Here is a 9,906-nt window from a genome sequence, read left to right on the forward strand (position 1 = left end):
CTGATGATTAGTGATGTTGTTGAGCATTTTTTTCATGTTTTTTGGCCATTTGTATATCTTCTTTGGCAAAATGCCTGTTCATGTCATTTGCCCACTTTTTAATGGGGTTGTTTGGTTTTTTTCTTGCTGAGTTATTTGAGTTCCTTACAGATTCTGGATATTAGTCCTTTGTCAGATACATGGTTTGTGAATATTTTTTCTTTTTCTGTAGGTTGTCTACTTATTCTTTTGATTATTTCATTTACTGTGCAGAAGCTTTTTAGTTTCATTAAGTCCCATTTGTATACTTTTGTTTTTATTGCATTTGCTTTTGGGGTCTTAGTCATGAATTCTTTGCCTAGGCCAATGTCCAGAAGAGTTTTTCTTAGGTTTTCTTCTAGCATTTTTATTGTTTCAGGTCTTACATTTAAGTCTAATCCATCTTGAGTTATTAATAATTTTTACATATAGTGAGAGATAGGGATCCAGTTTTATTCTTCTGCATATAGCCATCCAATTTTCTCGGTACCATTCATTGGATTGTACGTTCTTTTCCCAGTGTATGTTTTTGTCTGCTGTGTCAAAGATCAGTTGGTTGTAGGTATATGGTTTTGTTTCTGGGTTCTCTATTCTGTTCCACTGATCTGTGTGTCTACTTTTATGCCAGTATCATGCTATTTTGGTTACTATAGCCTTTCAGTATAATTTGAAGTCAGGTAATATGATGCCTCTGGTTTTATTCCTTTTCCTTAGAGTTGTCTATTTGGGCTCTTCTTTGGTTTCATATGGATTTTAGAATTGTTTTTTCTAATGCTGTGAAAAATGGCATTGGCATTTTGACAGGAATTGCATTGAACCTGTAGATTGCTTTGGGCAGTGTGGGCATTTTAACAATATTGATTCTTCTAACCCATGAGCATGGGATATTTTCCCATTTGTTTGTGTCATTTATGATTTCTTTCATCAATGTTTGTAGTTCTCCTTGTAGAGAACCTTCACCTCCTTAGTTAAATTTATATCTAAGTATTTCTAAGTGTATAGAAATACTATTCATTTTTATACATTGATTTTATAGCCTGAGATGTTGCTGAATTCATTTATCAAATCTAGGAGTCTTTCGGAGAAGTCCTTAGGGTTTTTTAGGTATAAGACCATATTGTCAGCAAACAGAGATAGTTTGACTTCCTCTTTTTCAATTTGGGTGCCCTTTCTTATTTCTTTCTCTCACCTGATTGCTCTGGCTAGGTTTATTCTATTTTTCTTTCCAGAAGTTATATTTGCTTTCAAATATGCTTTGTCATTCTTTATTGTCATTATTCTCCACTTATATTTTCAAGCATTTGTTTTATTTCTTTAAACTTATTAGACATATAGTTCTATATCTATTAGTTCATAGTTCATATCTATTTTCCAACATATGACATATTTATGGGTCTATGCTTGTTGAAATTTGTTTCTGATGGTTCTCACTCATGGTGTCTTCTTTATGTTTTTTTCATTTTTTTGAGAAAGAGTTCACTCTGTTGCCCAGGATGGAGTGTAGTGGCATGATCATAGCTCACTGTGACCTCAAACACCTGGGCTCAAGGATCCTCCTGCCCCAGCCTTGAGTAGCTGGGACTATAGGCACAATGCCTGGCTATAGTGCCTTGTTTTTGTGTCATATTTTGTGATTTTTAAAAATATAAGCTGCCTATTGTCCTTGGAACTCAACCTGTAGGAATTCTTTGAAGTCTTCATTAAAGTTAAATTCTTCCAGAGAAATTTGTATTTGTTTTTATCAGTTTCCCAGGGTACTATCAACCTGAGACTATAGTTAGATTAAAAGTAAATTCTCATAGAAAACACACATGAGGGTCAACTTGGCTCATAAATTTTTAGGAAAGATTTCCATCCCCTCTACCAGCGCCCAAGGTGGAAATAAGTATTTCTTCCTTATCTACTTCTATGTAGTGTGATTTCTTATTTACCCTTACACTGAGGCCATAATGGAGTATGTTTCTTAATAGATTATCTACCGTGATCAGCCCATGGCTTTAACTCCTGACTTCATCTTCTGCTTCATGCAGCCTCAAAGAAGGAAGGACTCTCCAGAATTTGAAAAAGGCCTCAGTGTAACAGCAGGTTTGGCACCTATTTTCCTACAAGATTTCCTACTTCCATTACTGTTTCTGAAATCAACAAAGCCCTTACTTGGTGATAGATCAGTGATATATTTACAATTATGTAAAAATATTTTACCCAGAATTTTAATTACTTCAATCTAGAGAGTTATTCAAGGTATCTAATCCACAATATTGCCAGAAATGGAAGTTCCCAGCCCAGTTACCTTTCAAAGGCATTAATTAAGAATAATAGGATAATAACTATTATACATTGATTGCCTCCTCTGGACCTGGCATTTTGCAGGTATTATCTCCAATTCTCATAATAATCCTAAATAGAAATTTCCAAGTAGAAATTATTCTTCCCATTTGACAGATAAAGCAACTAGGATTAAATTGTCCAAAGTCACACAACTACTCAGTAAAGGAATCTGAATTTTGCTATTTGCAATCAATCCTGATCTCCTTTCCAAGCCATAGAGCATTTTAAAAAACTTAATATTAACAGTATATAGTGGCTTTTATATTTTAAAGGAGGCATTGAAAACAGGTTACACAGAGAAAAGATTTTACAGGTCTTTCCCAACATATGAGTTCCCACCAGCACACCCCACATCCATGAAACACTTCTTCATCAGATTGGAAATGCTCTATAATAAAATGATAGTACACAAACTGACTTCATAGCATTGTAGTCAGAGTTCCTAGATCTCCCTCATTCCCTAGTAGTTCCAAAGTTTCAGGTGATCTTCATTTGCTTGAGATGCAAAACCAATTCCTTCCTCTGAATTCTCTTTTAGACCCTGATATATCTAAGGGGACTTTCAACTGCAGTCTTTAGATGTAATTTTCTTCCTTTTGGGAGGTTGGTGGCTTTTGTCCTTAGCAGCTGTGGCCTTAGACTTTATCTAAGTTTGCAATCAGGAAGCTGTGATACTTCCTGAGACTGTTCTGGGTATAGTTTACACAACACAAATTGAGTTCGCTTTCTTCACTTTGGAGTTGCTCTGGACTCCTAGAAGGGCTGGCTGTGCTTTGTCCAGTTTTCTACAGGTTGAATCTAACAGTTGGTAAGAACCAACCTCTGTGGTTTATAACTACTTTTGCTTCCTGGGCAACCTTCCGCGGAGAATTTGGAAAGAAGGCAATGGTTAGGATTGGAGTCTAGAAAACCGTTAAGAAGGAGGAAGTTTATCTACTTAGTGGGAGTAAATCTCCAAACCCCCCTCAGAATGCTAACACACACACACGGTTTCTCATCAGCAGGTTGCTGAAGGAAACCAACCTAACAGCAGGGGCAAAGAGAAAAGCTGGAGAAGAATAATCAGTTTTAGATATTTAGATCCTTTGACCAAAGAAATAGAGTCAGGAATGGCATCAATGAGTACCGCTTAGTATACACAAGCGATTTCGTTCGTGAAATGCTCCAAAGTTATGACCATTATTCTGTATTTAAAGTTGTTTCCTTGCTGGCTATACCGTGGAACTCTCTGATGAGGTATTCAGGTTTGCTGGCCTCCACAAACAGCAATGACACAGAACTGAATGTCTAATGACTGCCTGACCATCAGAAAATAACATAAATAATGTCGTTGATGACTATACTACCTGTCCTCTGAAATTTCAAGTGTGACCTCACCAAGTCCCACAATGCCCCTTTGAAGTGAATAGTGTAGGCATTACCATTTCCACCAGAGACAGGGCCTTGGGGATAAGGAGAAGAACAGGAGAACCAGATATCTATCAATAACAATGAGACTGCTGGACTTTCATTAGGCTGAACTATCTTTCCACCCATCACACCTGAATTCAAATGTTGGCTCCACCACTTGGTACCTCTCTGAGTTTCAGTTTTCTCCTCTATCATACAGACATAATGATGATTACCTAACAGAAATGTTGAGTTGGGAAATATTGGCAAAACACTTGACACATAATAGGTGTTTAAGAAACGTATGTTCTTTTCCCCTCTCCCACAATTCGCAGAGCCTAAATCATCACTACATGTTTTCTATAACTGGAAGAGAACAAAAGTATCAGAATATCCCTGAGGTTGGCCAATATTGGAATCCAACCACACTCCATTTAGGAAGAGCTAAACAAGATATTTAAAAAAGTGACCACATGGGGGAATAAAAGAGATATTTATAATGGCAACCAAAACAGAAAAAAAAAAATAAAATAAAATAAACAACCCACAAGGACACAATGCAAACTGAAACCACAATAGTCTAAATAGAGAAGTAATAATTGTAGCCTATATTTAAGTGTACGGGAAGCAAGGGTTTGGGGAGGAGGGTGCCTGCCATGGAGATTATGCTTATTATTTTAAAGTTTGTGGAGAGAACTAGAACTGATTTTTTTTTAAGTCAACAACACATTTCAGATCTGTCCAGTCTTACTCAAAAAAGTATAGAAATAAAAGAAGTAATAAAAAGTGAGTCTGAGGGGAATGGGCCAGGGCAGTAGTATATAGGTAGAGTCAATTGTATCGATAAAATTCTAGCTTTTTAACCTCAGGCTGCGAATGTGCTGGTTCATTTTTATTAGTAACCTCACAATGTACAATTTTATTACATATACATAATAAAAATTTTTAAGAGAATCTGGAAATAGGTGTTCAGCAAGTTCCACAGCAATAAAAATGAGAATAATCAATATCTGCAAGGAGCTCTGTCTGTAATCAGATTACACATCCCACCTCCCAAATGCTGCTAGAAAACAAATTTGCATTTCTAATTTTAGAGTCAGTAAGTTAATGAACAAAGAGTAACAAAGAGTTACAGCTTTGCCTGTGGACATCAGTAGATTGCTAGATCAAGGGTCTTGTATAACTGTGCTTATTCAGGGACACAGAGAAGGCTGGTCTCCATCAGGCGGATAGAAACGACTTGGGCAATGGCATCAAAGGGCACCAGGCAATGCAATAGTCCTGGGCTGAGGGGGGCGGTCTATAAATTGCTGCCATTAGCAATGAGTGGCTAATTTCTTAAATATCCTTGTGAATTGTTTTAGAGAAAAAATATACTGGAACGGTTTGCTCTTAATTTAATGTATGTGATTTAATAATAAGATTATAGGGGTTTCCAGAATAAAAATGTGTTATGATCTAATTGAGAAAATCAACCAGTCACATGAGCTGACCCCAAAGAAGTGTACAAATAATCTGAAATCAGCCTTGAGAGCCAGGCTGCCTGGGGTCAAATCCCAGCTGTGTCACATTGTGACTAAGTGACCTTGGAGAATATTTAACCTTTCTGTGCTTTAGTTTACTCACCTATAAAATGGTGATAATATTGATAGATACAGTGTTTCATAGGAATGTTGTTAGGATTGAATAAGAAAATGCATACAGAGTATTTAGCACATTTCTTACCACAAAGTAAAGTCTTTGTTTGTTTGTTTGTTTGTTTTTGTTTTTTGGGTTTTTTTGAGACAGAGTCCAAGCCTAGAGTGAGTGCTGTGGCATCAGCCTAGCTCACAGTAACCTCAATCTCCTGGGTTCAAGCAATCCTACTGCCTCAGCCTCCTGAGTAGCTGGGACTACAGGCATGTGCCACCATGCCCGGCTAATTTTTTGTATATATATATTTTAGTTGGTCAATTAATTTCTATTTTTAGTAGAGACAGGGTCTCGCTCAGGCTGGTTTTGAATTCCTGACCTCAAGCAATCCGCCCGCCTTGGCCTCCCAGAGTGCTAAGATTACAGGCGTGACCCACCATGCCCAGCCAAAGTAAAGTCTTAATAAGTGGTAGTAGTTAGTCACATTAGAATATATTAATAATGATAAAAATAATAATTATGGTGGTGCCATTTATTAAGTGCCTATTTTGCACCAGACTCTTGACATATATGATATGGGTGGGTTTTGGGGGGTTTTTTGCTGCAGATTGATCTTACAAATTCAGTTTAATTTTTAAGGCAGGGTGGTAAGCAAAGCAAACCAGACTTTTCAAAGGGGCAAGAATCACAATGAAATTAAAAGCATAAGCTAAGGAAAGATCAATTATACCCTTTTCTCAGGAACAAGATAAGTTTCAGGACATCCAAATTTTCTTTATTTGATACACACATTAGGGATAAATCTTATTCCTATACTCCATGGGACTAAAAAGAGGCAGCTGCACTCTCTTGCCAGAAATGCCTGTTCATACTCTGAAACTGACCACTGTCCCATGTAAGTACAATGTGGCACATTTCTATTATGATAATGGAGAGAAAGTGCAACCCAACTGGATGCTGACAACAGAGAAACAATGATTGCACACTGTTTTAACCTTTCTGGGACCCCTAGCTTAGGATAAACCATTAAGGATAGTCTGATATTGGCCTCTTGCTCATTATTCTGAAATGGCTAGTGTCAGCAGGGTAGCCTTAGATAAGATAAAAACATTACCGAGGCCGGGCGCGGTGGCTCACGCCTGTAATCCTATCACTCTGGGAGGCTGAGGCGGGCGGATTGCTCAAGGTCGGGAGTTCGAAACCACCCTGAGCAAGAGCAAGACCCCGTCTCTACTATAAATAGAAAGAAATTAATTGGCCAACTAATATATATATATAAAATTAGCCGGGCATGGTGGCGCATGCCTGTAGTCCCAGCTACTCGGGAGGCTGAGGCAGAAGGATTGCTTGAGCCCAGGAGTTTGAGGTTGCTGTGAGCTAGCCTGACGCCACGGCACTCACTCTAGCCTGGTCAACAAGCGAGACTCTGTCTCAAAAAAAAAAAAAACAAAAACAAAAACATTACCGAGTAGGTAAATATATGTACACGTGTCTTTTCTTTTCTTTCTTTTTTTTTTTTTTTTGAAATGGGGTCTCACTATGTTGCCTGGGCTAGAGTGCAGTGGCATCATCATAGCTTACTGCAACCTCAGACTTCTGGGCTCAAGGGATCCTTCTGCCTCAACCTCCCAAGACACTGGGACTATAGGCACATGCCACCATGCCTAGCTAATTTTTCTATTTTTTGTAGAGATGGGATCTTGCTATGTTGCCCAGGCTGGTCTCAAACTCCTGGCCTCAAGTGATTCTCCCTTCTTGTCTTCCCAAAGTGCTAGGATTACAGGTATGAGCTACTGTGCCTGGCCATGTATGTACTTCTAACATACTTCCTCCCCTCCAAAAATACTATTGCCTTGAACTTAGATGAAACTGAAAAAAGTTTAAGTAATATTTATTCATTGAAAAATATTTACTTTCTGCCACCCTGTTGTAGGCCCTGGGGATACAGTAGTCAATAAGACAGATATGATCTCTGGCTAATAGGGAGTGAAATAATAAACTAGAAAAAAATAAATTAATTAAAAATCATCAGAAAATGCAGAGAAGAAGAAAACTTGTGAACAAATCACTCTGACACAAGCTAACCTTTTCTTCTCCCAGGCTAATCTGGGGCCAGAATGTAGATAGTACTCTAACATTTTAGAAGAGGAGCCCGAGGAGTCATTGCTTTTCACAGCATGAGAATCAGGAGGAGAGGAAGTAAGGGGGAAGTGTCATGGCCACATTAGTATTCACACACACACTCTCAGGAAGAGGGGCTGGCACTGTGACCCAGGATAAGGCTATGTGCTGGGCAGGGAGGTGGTCAGGACATCTGCATTCTTGGGAAGGTTAGGAAATAAACGAACTTCCCAGAGGGGGTATGTGTAGCCTACAAAGTCCTCAGGGGGATTCTGATTATTGTTCTTCCCTCTTGGGCTGGAAGAGACTATCTCCAAGCTGGGTGTTTCCAGGGCCTAGTTAGGGTTTTGATAGAATCATAGGACTTAGATGGTCAGAGCTGGAAAGTCCCTCAGAGAGCATCTGATCCATCCTCCTCACTTTACAAAGAAGGAAACGTGCTCAGAGAGGGGATAAGCCCAAGTTTTAAAAAGCTAGTTAGGACTCTGGCCAAGACTGTCTAGACACTCCCCAGTCCCATTTTCTCTTTCTTGGCACAAAGGAAGATTACATTTCCCAGCCTCCTTTGCAGCTGGGTTGGGATCTCGTGTTGGGGTCTGATCAATGGAATGTGACCAGAAGTGATCTATACATTGCACAGCCTGGCTTTACAAAGGTCCCATATGATCCTCTATACACTCTCTGTCTTCATTCAGCTAAATGCAATCCAGTAGAGAGCTCCACAAAATCCCTAGGAACATTTTGTGGAGCTCTCTACTGGATTATCTGCATTTAGGCAGAAGAGGTTGAGATCTCTCAATCAACTGTGAATTGAAGAAAAGCTATTGCAGCAAGTCTTACAGAGGCATGCCAATTAGTTCTACTTCTCAGAAAGGGCAACCTAGGAAAATGTCTATTTCATGTTAAAAGACAGTTCAGGCAGCAACCTGAACACACCCAAATCACTGTGATACGTATGAGAAATAAATGTTACTGTGTAAGCCACTGAGATTTTGGAGTTATTTGTTACAGCAACTATTGTTCTTCACTCTGATACATATACTGGCAATTTAGAGACCATGATGGTTCATTTTGTTGGTGTCAACTTGACTGAGTCACGGGGTGCCCAGACAGTTGGTCAAACATTATTCTTGATATGTCTATGAGGGTGTTTCTGGATAAGATTGACATTTGAATCAGTAGACTGAGTAAAGTAGAGTGTCCTCCCTGATGTAGGTGGGCCTCACCCAATCAATTGGAGAACTGAATAAAACAAAAAGGCTGAGTAAGAAGGAACTTTGCCTGCCTCACTCTGCTTGATCTGGAACATCAGTCTTCTCTTGCTCTTGGACAGGAACTATACCACTGGGTCTCTAGCCTGCTAACTGTGGATGTTGGGATCTTTCAGCCTCCATAATCACATGAGCCAATTCTTTATAATTTCCCTGGAGAACCCTGACTAATACAGAGACTATGAGCCAGATCTCTTGACTCCCAAAATCAATGCTGTTTTTAACTAAACAATTCTGCTTCTCCAAGCTAATAGACAGAAGATTCCCTAGGAAACTTCAGATCCACTTCCCATGCCTGGAACCTCCCAGTCTTAGATCAACTCACCAGTTGGAAATAAACCTCCATGTAGACCCCAGGGGATCCTTAGTGAAGCATAAAGGATACTTTCGTGGGTACCCTAAAGTCAATTAAAACTTTGGTGCTAGCATTTGGACTCCAAAGTGTCTCCCAGTCCACTGCCTACCCTTTCACATGCCTGATAAGAGCAAAAGTGCCCAGCAGTCTGTCGCCCAGAGGATTCTGACGTGACCCGTGCCTCCATCTACCTGATGATGACCTGAGGCTTGAGACAGAATGAATTGTGAATCATTAAGTAAAAATCAAGCAAAGTCTTAGTATTGTATGACTTTACTATAGTATGATTTTTAAAAATTCAAATGATCAATATATGGTATATACATAGATGCACAATTCATTGATATAAATTTATAAGCATCTACTGACCAGAGCTGCTCATTCCTCTCTGAACCACAGATGGAGAGACAGATTAACAGATGGAATAGCTATTCAACATAGCTTCCACTCTTGGACAGTTGGCAGAGTGAAATAATCTGTATTTATTTTTCCATAGCTTACTGATATTAACTCTCTTCTGAGTGAAAGAACCTAATTAGACACATCTTAAACATGCTTCTGTTGTTGTCACATCAGTTTAGATTGTAAACTTAAAAGAAAAGGAAGGTCTTAAGAATCAGAGAAACTTTGCATTAAAAGTTTTAAAGGTCCTCTGATTCTACCTTTATTTAAAATTTTTTATTTTATATAGTGCCTAACCACATGATGTAACCAATAACCACACAAAGATAAGTCATAAAGATGGCGTGCAAAAATACTACACTGTGGTGGGACTCCCTTAGCAGAGTTAAG

The sequence above is a fragment of the Microcebus murinus genome, chromosome 2, assembly GCF_040939455.1.
Source record: "Microcebus murinus isolate Inina chromosome 2, M.murinus_Inina_mat1.0, whole genome shotgun sequence".
Taxonomy (NCBI): Eukaryota; Metazoa; Chordata; class Mammalia; order Primates; family Cheirogaleidae; genus Microcebus; species Microcebus murinus.